The following is a 13,227-nucleotide window of genomic DNA, read 5'->3' on the forward strand; positions in this document are numbered from 1 at the left end:
CGGAATATTGTCTCCATCCACCAGCATCCAGCAAATTAGTTTCTGCCAGTTTATTACCCCATTTAAGCAGCAGCCTTAAAAGATGAAAGTGTAAGTTTAAAGTTTTAACAATCTTACAGCCACCTAGTACTAGTCAAATATAGACCCATTTCAACAAAGTATTTAAATTTCCAGTTTTCCCATTAAACGGGTGGTAATCTGAAAGGCTAAATATTTGACTAATCAGTGCCCATGTGCCTACTGTGGAAGAATAAAATAATATTCTCTGCTCTTTCTGATGCACTTCTACACTGAGTGCAAAAGAGACTTACAGTGTTGGTTTGAAATTAGTACAGGTTCAAAATAAACCATCCAGGGCAAGCATAAAATGTTATTTTAAAACTCCTGAATATTTTGCACTTGGCATCTCTTATGGTCCTGAGGTTATACAGAGTTCAGCTATAACTTCTAACATCGATTCTTAAGCGGAGAACTCTTACGGGAGTTGAGTTCACAGCGTGACGTAGCAAAGAAAAAAGCCTGTATTCTGGCACTAATCATTTAAGCTAACCTGAGAATATTCCTAATTAGTCTGCAAAGCCTGGCCTCTACCAGGCTGCCGGCAGCTCGCATACCCTTTATTCTTGAGTTTCCTCTCTGCGGGTTGCTGCTGACAGTTGTCATTGCTTTTGTCATATGCCACTTCACTATGCTCATTTGGGCTTTCGTATTGTTGATGTCATCAGTCCTGGCTTTTAATTACCGTAACTCATTCTGCAGGAGGCCTATGCTGGTAACTTGTAGGTGAAAGCACTTACCTGGAAGTTACAGATTAAAGGCTTGGCTCAGCCCACTTTGCAGCAATGAGGAGTTTCTGTTTCTTATCTCACTGACTGGTGAGTCAGCTTTGAGAATTTCCTTCTGCAGAGAAATGATGGTTGTTTTACAACGCAACTTGTTTTAGGGGCAGAGCAAAATCTCCACGACATCTACTTCCCAGCTTTCGGTGTTTCTTTATCAGCAAGTTATAAATTCTCAGACAAAGTTGATTTTTCTTTCGGCAGGTGAGTGCCTCTTCTCCTTGAGCATTAGATTTTCCTTTAAATGTGGTCACAAACCTGTCCAAACACCATCAGGAAGAACACACGCTATATGATGCAAGATCATACCTTAAGATCAGGGTCAGCATTACTATCTGTCGTGAGCTGAATGGTCAAGTTAGGAAATCCTTTTGGCTTGTGTCACTCTCAATAACTGCAGGGAAAAGTCCAGGACTGGATCTCTTACCTGAGAACAGGACTGACGACGGCCCTCAGATTTGGGAGAAGCTGACCAGATTTTTCTACCCAGGTACTTCCTAGGTCCATGCCTAGATAAACTGCTCTCATTTCTGTCCCCTTTGTCTCTGACTTAATGCATCCCATTCAAAGTCTACTTTGAATTCATGATGCCACGTCCACATCCAGTTTCTGAATTGCCCCTACTTAGTGGTTTTAGATCCCTGCTATTTTGCCATAGTCTTGAGATTTATAATCACATCTTCTAATTCCAGCAGTGGAGACAATCTGTGATTTGACATTCTGCTCTTCACTATTTAAGAGGCTTCTTATACACTTGAGTGAAGTCATGGTTTTATTTTTCCTGAAATCTGTCCCAGAAATGCCGAGGGTGGTGGTTTCTCTTTAATACTCCCACTTTAGCCAACATAAAAATGCTCTCCTCTTCATATGGACAGTGTCAAGCCAATATGTTTGCAAATAATCCCACCTTTCCTAAAAATACCTAAAGCTCTCTCCTCCCCTTTCAGTTTCGTGAAAAATTAGAAATGCTGAGTTTCTGCCCAGTCCATTTCCTCTTCTTCTGTGAATGACTACAGACTGCTCCAGCAACCAGACCAGCTACATGGACCTTCTAAGCCATCTCTTGGCTTTGCGCTTGGGGCTTTTTTGAAAGAGATAGGAAAAATGAATCACCTGTTTGATTTTTTTCATTTTGGGTTCATATTTTATATCTCTTTTTATGTTCATTATGTACTCATGACTCCAGCTGACCGTCTGTGACTCAGCCGGGCTGAAACGCAAGTTCTCTCAGCCTTGCGCTGACCTGCCTCTGAAAGCTGGAGGTTATTTGTTCACGTAGGCAGCCGAAGGCCTCTCAAATGGATGCAGTTTCTGCGCCGTCTGCAGGGAGCTGGGCCCTCCACCAGGCAAACGTCCTTCCCATTTCTGCAGGTCCCTCTCCATGAAAAACAGCTTCTGCCTCCAGAGTTGGGCAATGTGGGGGCCCAGCTTTCCCTCCAGGAGAGCAGAGCCACTCTTCACACATGTAAACAAATGGACAAAAAGTGTATTTAAAGCATGGCTCTCATGGTACACTGTTGCCCTTTTAGCCTGAGCAAGCAGCCACTAAGCTTGTGCTACTTTGAGTTGTTTCCTTCAGGACAAATGACTTAAAGGGGTTAAGGATGTAGGTAGTTGGGGGTGGCACTCCAGTTTATTTGTGAAGAAGCTAAATAAAGCTCTGAGGCCTGAACTGAAGAGAAATAAATGCTAGGAAGCTCTCCTTCTTGAGCAAAACACTTTCCCAGCAAGTCCCAGGACCCACAGGGCTTTGGTTGCTTTCTAGCTTCCAGGCACTTTCCTCAGCATATACCTTTTTTCGGAGTCTCCTCCAATCTCAGCTGCGTGATTGACAGGGATTTTAAAATCTCCCATTGGCAAGGGGAGAAGGCTGTTACAAACCAAAACAATGAATGGATCTGGTTTCACCTGCTGCCCCGCAGCGGCTACACCGGCAGATCTGAGGCTGGCACAGGGCAGGGACAAATGGCCAAGGGCTGAGTGTCACCAGAGTGGCACTACCGAAAGAAAGAGGTGCATGGAAATATGCTCTCCCCAGTGTTCACCCACTAGACACAGCTTATCCATTCTCCTGTAGCTCCCTGTGAACAACAAACCCCATGGAAATCCTTCAGCCCATCACTTCTCTACAGGGTCCGTCCTGCTGACTGCTGCCTTGAGCAGTGATATTTGTTGCATGTGGCCATCGCTTGCCAAAAGAGTATTTTATCCACCCTTTTAATTCAGTCTGAATGAAATGCTCAGCCTCTCAGCATTACCTGAGCCACTGGGCTGTAAATCCAGGGACTGCAGCCAAGAACCCAGTCAGCTTTACAGACTTGTAGCTGAGAGGTGCTTTGCATGGCCCTTTTAAAGCTGCTGGGCACAGCGCTGCTTTTAAGGAGGAAAATAAATTATTGGAAAATTAACTACTGCTGGAATGAGGGCCTCACTTTAAAAAAGAGAAACTTTCAAAGTTCTTCAGTTCAGTGTAAGACAACTAAATTTTGAGATGACACACTTACTTGACTGCATTTCTTCAGGGTTCAGGCTTTTGTTTTCAATATGCACACAGTTTTTTACAAAACAATTTTTTTAAAAAAGATGCAGCTCTGGCCCTAGCAGTTGAGAAGTTCACATTTAATTTGCTTTTTGAGTCTAAGCCCCGTTCATTTTCTAGATTCCAGCTGTTCTTCAAAATGTAAAAACTACAGTGAAGAGTGACAAAAATATATATTGAAATCATTAGTCACATACTACTAAAAATAAGCAAAACATTTAACAATGACATTTCTCTCCTCCCTACTTCTTTCCCTTCAGTGGAAGATGAGGTCACCCAAGACCTGGCTCATGGGTGCCTCGAACCCAGGAGCTTTCCGCTTTCATCATTCCTCTTTTAGCAACAAAACAAATAGCACGTGAAAAGCGAACATCCTGAACAGATTCAAACCACTTGCCATTTACTCTCGGCAGCCACCATGGAAAGGCATGGTAAAGTGGTGGTTATTCTGCATTAAGCATGAAATCTTTGCTGTCTGAGCGATCAGAACTAAGAAGAACAGCAACCCTGTCGCCTCCCTGAGCACCGCCCTTACACAGTCTCCCTCCTCTTCGATCCAAAGCCTCATAGCCAGGGGCTCCACTCTGCAGAGAGGTTCATGCTTCCCTGCACTCATTTTCACCTTGTTTCCAGGGAAACACGGACTGTATCTGTGCGTGCTGTGGACCATCGCTGTCTCCTCTGATGATACAACATCAGAAGTGAATTTTCACCTTGCTTGGGTTCTCGCGGCAGAGACTGAGCTGTGAGAGCAGAATAAGATATAAGAAAGAAAGAGAGATCCTAACCAGACATATGGTCAGGGCTTATGTTGTCTATATTATCGGGAAACAGAGCACTTCCCAGCACAATGCAACACTGAGCATCTTAATGTCTCCTCTTCCATGCAAGACTATCCCTTGCTGTGCCTGCATATCCTGCTCAGAGTGTGCTCATCTGTTAGAAAGCGGGCAGAGAGCACTGAGGAGCTCAAGCTGCTCTCTAGCGCATAGACATGAGCTACCAGTTAGTCACTGCCCCTGCTGGCTGGATGAAACCAGTGAGTGCATCTGCAGTCATCAGCCAAGGCAGGCTCCTATGCCTTGCTGCCACTTCTGGGGAACACCGAGTTGAGCTGGAGCCCTGGCAACCCCTTCCCAAATCCCCATGGTCCCTGCAGCTGGAGGAGGACCCGTAGACAAGTCAGTGCTTCAGTTGCATGAATGAATTATGATGGGAAGAGTTGCTAGTTGCCATATTGAAGCTGGGACCAGGGCCACCTGCATGAGTTCATCTCTGCCATCCTCTTCCACATAGGGAGGACCTTGCTTGAACCACAGCTCCCCGGTATTTTGGAGACCAAACCTCACTTGAAGAAACTGTCAGTCTGCTTCTTGCTCACCCTGGATCCAGCAGCACCCACCTCACCACAGCCAGGCTGCAGACCATCTCCAGCTGCATAGGGCTGACAAGACTGTGCTTTTGGGCTGTGTAGTGCATCTTACTTTGGCATGTTCCTGGCAACCAGCAGTAAACTAGAGTGGAAGAGTAGAGTGGTCTAGGTCACACAGGTCAAGCAGACACAGCTCAGTGACGCTGAAGTGAAAAACATGGGCTGTTCTTCCATAAACAGTCGCCTGAGGCATCTAGATGCCAGCAAAGCTCTCTGTTTAATCTATTTTAATAAAAAGCAGTTCATAATACTTTCTATGTTTTCCCTCCCAACATTAGACTGATGTGCTAATCCACTGCATGGCAGCAAAAAAAAGCTGAATTTCTTACAATGCTGTCAGCTGCTGGAAATGAACGTGCTGTAATAACCTCCAGGGCCAATGGCCCAGTGCCTCTAACTCCCAGTAAGGAATTATTTTCCTTGGCATGGCCAACACATGCAAAACATTGCTCTGATAGTTGTATAAAAAAGAAAATAGGTGGCAAAATATTTAGCTCTTTCAAGGAAGTTTGGGAATTATGGTAAGCAACCTCATACCGTGTGGAGCATTGAGTGTGGGTATGTTGGCTGTCCAGCCTTCAGCAAAAAAAAAAAAGCAGTAAATCATTTCCTGAATGCTTGTCACAAGCACCAGGATCACCACGAAGAAGCTATTTTTCTTCTGTCATGATTGCTTATTCGAGATACAGCACTGCTGCTAATGCGTTTAGCAGGTGCAAGAAACATTGGAAAACGGATATCTTTTTCTGAGAAATAAGGGTTTTTTTTTCTGAGAAACAAGCCCTTAGGCTTGTTTGCTCTGCTGGTCTGGAGTTCCGCATTTATGGATGCCGTTTCCCCCACGTGCCCATCGCATCCCACCCAGAGGCAGCAGAGTCTCAGGGTAACAGCAACATTTCAGGTACTCCAGGTATGGGTTTATGAGGTGCTTTAAGGGCCTTGTAGAAAAGCCGCCCCATTTCCGTCTGCCCAGCCCAAAAGTGGCAGCGAACCTTGCCAGCGGACCCAAGGTAAGGTCACGGTGCTATCGTCCCTCCCTCCCCATGGTGCTGGTGGGAGCTGGACCCAGCTCTGCAGTTACTGGTGGGAGCAGGGGGGTACAGCAGAGGTGTCCCATCCAGCTGCCTTCATTCAAGCAGAGGATATACTTTTGAGGAAGGAACTCAGAAACCGGCCCCAGCTATGACATTATACTCGAATCACAAAGGCTGATGTTCTCGCTGGTGGGCACCAGGTTTTTGCCCCCAGGGAGGTGCTGCAGCCTCCGCCACTGAAAAGCCACAGGGCCTTAAGAGAGGCACTTTGCCTCTCTGCTGCCCTCCGGGTGGCGGAGGACAAGACCTGCTGGAGGCTGCCGGGGCCATGCCCGGGGCTGTGCCAGGGTGTGAGGCCCATCTCCCGCAGGCCCGCGGCAGCTAATCAGCCGCTGCTCTCCAGCAGAGCCTGGGAAGTGCCCTGCAGTGGGGCTGGTCTCACTTTCCGGGCTGCGCGTCCCCAGCTCCCATACCGCTCCCAAGTCTCATGCTGTTCGGGGACAGCACCTGCCAGGGGAAGTGGCCGCAGCTTGCAGCCTTCACTGCATCCAGCTGCCTGGCAGGAGAGCGTGACGAGCCACATTTCCCCCGTGCTTGGGTGGCAAGCCCAAAACCACCGCCAACCTCTAGCAGGAGGCAACAACCACGAGATGGTGCTGTATTGTCGGAAGTACTGCGTTTTCTGAGCTGCCTTCTGAACTCTGTTTATGGTTATCCTTTTTTATTTTTTTTCCCCCTAACTGAGAAGCCAGTATCACACAAACCCAAGATTATTCCTGGTGTGCAGCATTTTCAGCATCCTTCATGACGCTCCCAGATCCCCCAGGTAAATGACTACAGGAATGGGGAAACCAGCTGAGTTACAGAATATTCACAGCCTTACAGGGCTACAAAGCATATCAGCTTCTGGCAAGACAGGCACAGAGACATAGTCATTACAGTGTTTGGTGCTGCACTGTGTAGCTTCTACACCCAGCAAAACCCACCAATGCACCAGCTGCACATGAGGCCACACTCTGCATCCGCTCCCCTTCCCCTCTCCTCTGGTTTCTGCAGGAAAAGTGAGCTCTCACTCCCAGAGAGGCAGCATGCCTCCTTCTTCCTCTCCATCTTCCCAGACCCTGCAGCAAATCCTCCCAGCTCTGCCTGTTTCAGGAAGGTTTGAATGCAGGAGATGGCTCTAATAGGGCACAGCTGGCTTTTTGGGGTCACCAGTCTTTCTCAGCAGAGCTTTTCCAGTTTGGGCAAATCGTTAGACCGGAGAAATGAAGCAAACCGGATACATGCGACTTGATATATACACACTTTCAGAGAGCTGAGCTGTGAAGCTCAGTAGCCGTGGGTTGCCTGGCCATGCCAATGGGCAGGAATGCAGGTAGCAGCTGAGTGGTGGTTTTGAGGAGGTGAGAGCTTCATTACTTTTTTGTATTAAGGTTCAGCTTGCTGATCCATTTGTTTTGCAAATCCCTGGATAAATTGGTGTTCATGCCTATGGTGATGAGGAGGGTGGAGATGGTTAAATGGCTTAGAAATCCAGTCCAAGCTTTGCTGAGCTGCAGAACCCTCACGGGCATCTGACACAGGCAAATATTGGGTGTTTTAGAAGAAAAAACCTCTCATAATGCTCTTCATTGTGTAATACCTTTGGCTAGAGGTAGGATGGAGATACCTTCTTGATTGCCGCTCCAGGGCAAGTTATGGTCTCAAACACAAGAATAAATAGCTAACTGAAGGCCAGCCTCACAGTTACTTATTAAGTGCAGTTATTTCCATTTATCCGTCAGTGGGAAGGACAGCACATGCTCTCTTCTCTTGTTTGGAAAACCTGGAAGATTGCGAGGTATGGCCTTTTCCACCCATGACAAGGCATACGTAGGCTTTAAATCACGCATCTGCATAGAAAAAGCATTGGGCCACTGCCAGAGCTAGCATTTATTCATATCATTAGCTCCTAAGCTCCCCTCCCACGTCCCAGCAGACTAGAGCAGCATGGTCTTGGCATGAAAGTTAGGACTCCAGGGTGTTCCTCTTTAGCACAGGAAGTAGAAGAAGGACATCTGTATCTAACTATCGATAAAAAAAGACTGCCATAAAGAAAGTCACCTCTCCTGGGAAGGGATTGCTTGGGGGAAGGCTGTTCTGGTCTGGTGAAGTGGTCAACTTGCCTCCTGAAGCCCTTTATTCTGTGTGCATTTCTATTTATTTATACTTGCGAGTCAGCTGCTAAGGCAGGTTGAATCTTTTGGGATATATGCATTCTGCTTGAACCAGTCTTTTCACCTCGGACATAGGTGGGCAGACTAAGAAGCTGATTTTTTTATCATTTGAGAATCAGTATTGCACAGGGAACAGGCACATCCCTTGGGATTGACTTGGGATCAGCTGCCATTCCCTGCTCATTCAGTCCTTGCCAGCAATAGTACTGCTGCCATGGTGAAATATGTGACACGAGGAACCTGTTAGAGGAAAAATTGGACCAATACGTCTTAAAGATAAATTACCAGTGCGCTATTTTAAAACATATGACATGAGCATCTGCCAGGAAGAAACTGGATGAATAGTAATTAAAGATATATTGCATGAGCCATTAAACACTGTCCTAGTGACAGTGCTTTGAGCACATCCAAAGCTGAACTTGGTAACCCGGAGGGGAAAGGCCGTTCATACTCCAGCGAGGAGCTGTTTCCTCAGAAAACTCTCAGCGCGAGGGGTCTCTGATACAACAGCGTTGCTACACGAGCCAAAAGCCAAGAGTCAAAAGTACTTTGGGAACAAGTTGCCGTCTCGCAGCAGCTGAAAGACCAGGCTGAGCAGCTTCAGCCACATGATGCTCATCAGCACAGCCCAGGAAAAGTTTTTCTGAGTGACGAGTTTTGGTGAGGGAGCTGCAGACCAATCGTGGCAGGCGGCCCTGGGAAAAGCGGCCACCTGAGCCAAACGCTGAGGTTCTGCACGTTGCAAAGCCTTTCCAGTCTCCGGGAAACTGAGGTAGCTGCTTTTGTTTTTAGCTGAATGGCTCCACTGCAGTCATGCTGGTAAAGGAAAACAGCAGTTTTTGAACCACGCTTTCGTTTTGGGTAGCTCATAAGCAGAAACCCGTGGCTACTGGTGAAAGCTGTATGTTTTATCTGGCCATTGTGCATCTCTTAGTATCCCTTTCCTCAAAACAAAAGCACTGTACAGTTTTAATCGATATGAAACCAATGATGTTTTATAGCAATTATTCTAAAAGTATATATTTTAATAGAAAAGTGGTTTTGTCTAATTTTTTTGAGCCACTGCACTGGATGTTATAGGTTAGGTATACTTTCAGGTAGACCCTCCTGCCATGGCTTGCCTTCACAGATGAAATATTTGTTCAAGTTGGCACTTCTAGATACAGCTGCTTGGAACTTCTTATAAAGAAAGGTTTTGTTTCTAATTTTTCAAGTGCTAATACAGTCTTTAGGATATGGCAGTCCCTGGAATAAGCCTAGGGAACTGTTTCTTTTCAGGTTTTGGCCCACAGTTGTATGTGCCTAGAACTTTTTGATGTAATGGAAGAGGATTATAAAAACTCCAAGCCCTTGGTCTGAACATATATTATTCACGCTCTGTCAGACCCTTTTCTCAGTAGCGGATCCACCATCATAGTAACATATTCTTTAGCATGGTGTCTGAAACAGAGGGAAGCTGGTTGATAATGAGTGCTTTCGATAACTGTAGCAGCGGGTGTAGGGCTGGTTCCCTTCCAGGGGCTTGCTTGTAGTGGCCATTTCTATGTGCCAAGACCAATTCTCTGCTATTTTGGCTTTACACTGGGGAAGGGGATTGCAAACAACATGACAGTAGCGAAGACAAATATTATTAATGTGGTGGCGGTAGTGAAGAAGAGAGGCACTGGATCAAATATAAACAGTGACCAGAAATGTAGATATGTATATATTTGGACACTGTATGAAGTAAAATGTACTATAGTTAAAACTACATGAGGAAATACTTTGTCCTTAAATGGTTCACAGTTGTACAAAGTATCTTCGTGTACTTCCCAAAGGTCAAGTGTGAGTCCAGAGCAAATATTTTCTGCTTGGATAAGGTGCCCTGCACCATTTGAGCTTAACTACGAGTTCCCCGTTTGTCCAAAACTCCTGCTTGACAGGGGATCTGAAAGGACAGTGTTTAAAGGTTAAATAGCGGTAGCAAAACTCAACGTGAACCTTTAACGGCAGGGTACCTGTCGTGTCACTGAGGCCAGAGTTGCTCTGTGGCTTCATCCATGCCCTGTCAGAGTGCCAAAAACACAATTCCTGCGTAAACACTGCGGACTTTGATTAACAGCTCTTCAGGAGTCCACTTGCACAAGACTCCCTCCCGGTTACACAGGGAAAGTATAGCACTAACACGTTTTCCTGTTCCTTCACATGTCCATAAGCCTGAAACTCATCTCTGTGGTTCCTCTTTGGATAAACGCTCATTAAGTTTGGAAAGAAACCTGCCCGAGGAAAAGAGGGTGGGGAGTAGGGAGGGGGACCGTCTCTCAAGGTCTTCATATGGTGCACAATTACCATTACCATTTCAATAACAGCACCCAAGGCTGTGCCTGAGACCTTGACCCGGTTGCATGAGGCACACGGCGTAAACATAAGGAAAGTCACTGGCTTTTATTTTTGAGAGATAAGGTGAAGGGTTTGGGAGGCACCGATCACATCACCAAGGAGAAACGAGGCATATGGCGACGAGGCAGCCTCAGAAAGGTCACAGAGGCCGTTGAGCAAAGCTGAAGCCAGATCTTCCGATTTCCCTACCGATGCCTAAATATGGGGGCAGCACATGACTTTCTGAGCAAAGTGGCAACATCCCTGCCAATAGCATAGAGGCAAAAATAAAAACAAGCTTCCCAAACAGAGTTATCCTATGTCCCTCTCTCCTCTCCCCCTTTCAGAGATTTTGGCAATCCCAAAGAGGGTATCTGACTCTCAAGGTGGGGACATGGCTAAGCTGATATTTAAGAGAGAGCCAAAAACATTTTTGCTTTGACAAAGTAGTCGTTTCTGCCTGTGCAACTTGGAAGCAAGATGAAGGCACTGGAACAGAAGGTCAACTTAGCGCAGATCTAGGTCAACAAGAGAAAAGCACAGGTAAGTGGTGAGAAGGGTCATACCAGTGTGGCCATTCTGGGTCAAACTAAAGATTCATCTGTAGCCCAGCAGCCTCTCTTGGACAATGGCCAAAGCCAGACACTTAAGACAGTATCAAAACAGGGCAAGCACATAAGGACGTTTCTCCCAGATACTTTCCCAGCCTGCAACAATTCAGGGACTTTCTAAGCCAGAGATAGTGTCTTTGGATTTAATAATCCTCTGCTAGTGTCTCTTCCTTGAACTTGTTCAGTCATTCCTTAAGCCCTTGACATCCAAAGCATCTTTCAGGAAATATTTTCACAATTAAGCTATATGATTTTCCAGTTCATGTTTGGATATAAGATTCGGAGGGGTCTTGAGCACTCACATGAGCAATTTCTCTCTTTCCTCTTCTGCCAGGTGAGCACAGCATTGCCCATCCCTGTCACACTCCACATGTCCGAGGGGCTGAGTCCATTGCCAGCTTCCAAGAAGCACTGAAGGTCTTGGATGAAGGTACCCCTGGAGTGGAATAGTAATATGGTGAACTGATTTGAACTTGTTCACTGGCTTTTGTGGAAAGATCTTGCGACCGGATGAGGGGAGGATGAAAAGGACTGGCCCACATGAGATGCGGCTGGCAAGCATACAGTGGCACATCAAGGCATCAGCAGTGCGGTTTACTGAAGCTCAACATACTGAATGCTTCTGATGGGATAAGCGCCTTGAAATCATATCCTACCATTAAAGAGTACAGCATGAAGTCCCTTTCCACCTGCAAACAGTCTCTAGTGCTCAAGAGCAGTCGCTAGTTTCTGTGACGCTACAAAATGGGGAGACAATGGCATACCTAAGCAATCCGAGCTGTTTTTGTGATTTCCAGGCCTAAAACCGTTTGTTCACTTGTATTTTGAGCGTCACATTATTATTTTCCTCTGTAGTCAATCTACAACAGATTATCACGCGCTTTTGAATCAGATCTCTAACCAACTTAGTAGGGGCACTAAGGCCAAGCAGTGTCATCTTCCTCTCTCCTTGTGGGTCACTGTCAACACGTTGGGAGAAATGAGTCACTTGGTTTCCCGGCCTCATCCCCGCTGACGCTAGATGTCAGCCCAAACACACAAGTGCTTCTGCTCTGAACTACAAACAGGTTTGTGCAAATCCCTCGACAAATTGCCTGGGCAAGTGTTCAACTCTGCTTACGATCTTGACCCCGAAGGGAAGGTGAGTCGTTATGACAATGTGCAAAGCGGCAGAGCTCGTTCCTCTAGCTTTTGCACACGACTTTGATGCTTCAGGTCTTAAATATCAACAGGACCCCTGAAAGAAAGGACCCACCTTCCCTCTTGCGCTTGCTGCACTTAAGGGCAGCTCTGCGTGCAGCGTAGTAGCAAAGGGCTGGACCTGACAGAAAAAAAGAGTAGGGTTTCACGTCTTTATACAAAGCCCCTGTGCAAGAACAGGTTTTTACACAAGCCGAAGGGAGCAAGATTTTACGGGGTGGGAACTCCCCTGTGAACTTCTGCTGTTGTGTCAGAAAGTGCTGGAAGGGGATTAACACGTCACAGGCAAGGTTAGCAGCAGTGTCCCCCCGCCAGCAGGCTGAGGCTGAAGTGGGGGGCCCCGGCCCCACCAGCAAACACTGAGGACTTCTGGGGCTTTCTGCTATTAAAACTGAAAACAACTATGACTTTTACCACAAAGGAGCTACTAGCTGTGAGCTGTCGTGTGTGCAGCTCACACGACGGGGAAGGCTTGGCACTTTCGGTTTTGCTGTGAAGTGAAACTGCTGGCGGGGAAACAGGACTGACCAGAGCACTTTTTGTAAGGCGGATAATTTTAACTTGTAGTTAAAAGTTCAGTTAAGGTGTTGTCTCCTCATTGCATTCCTGTCTCAGAGGATTTAGCTCATAGACACTAATTACTATGGCTTGTGAGTTGACGGAAAGCCCTGTGAAGACAACAGAAGCTCCCTGGGAAAGAAAAAAACAGCATTTCCTCTTGTTTCCGCCCTGCCTGGGGACAAATGCAACTTCCCCTTCCCTTGTTTAGAAGACAGTCTTCCTCCTGCGTTTTCCCCTCCTTCTCCACAAGCTCCGGCTGAGGTGGGCCCCCGCCACCGGCCAGCCTGGCAGGGCTTTCAGGCTGCAAGGGCGGGCAGCCCTGGTGGAAGCCGGGCATTTCCAGTTTTCCGGGTTTGTTGGAGGTTATCAGCGAACACCTGCTCCCACTTCTCTACTCCTGCATATTGGCCTGCCCCCCCCTTTCTTTTTTTTTTGTT

This window comes from Struthio camelus, chromosome 4, assembly GCF_040807025.1.
Source record: "Struthio camelus isolate bStrCam1 chromosome 4, bStrCam1.hap1, whole genome shotgun sequence".
Lineage (NCBI taxonomy): Eukaryota > Metazoa > Chordata > Aves > Struthioniformes > Struthionidae > Struthio > Struthio camelus.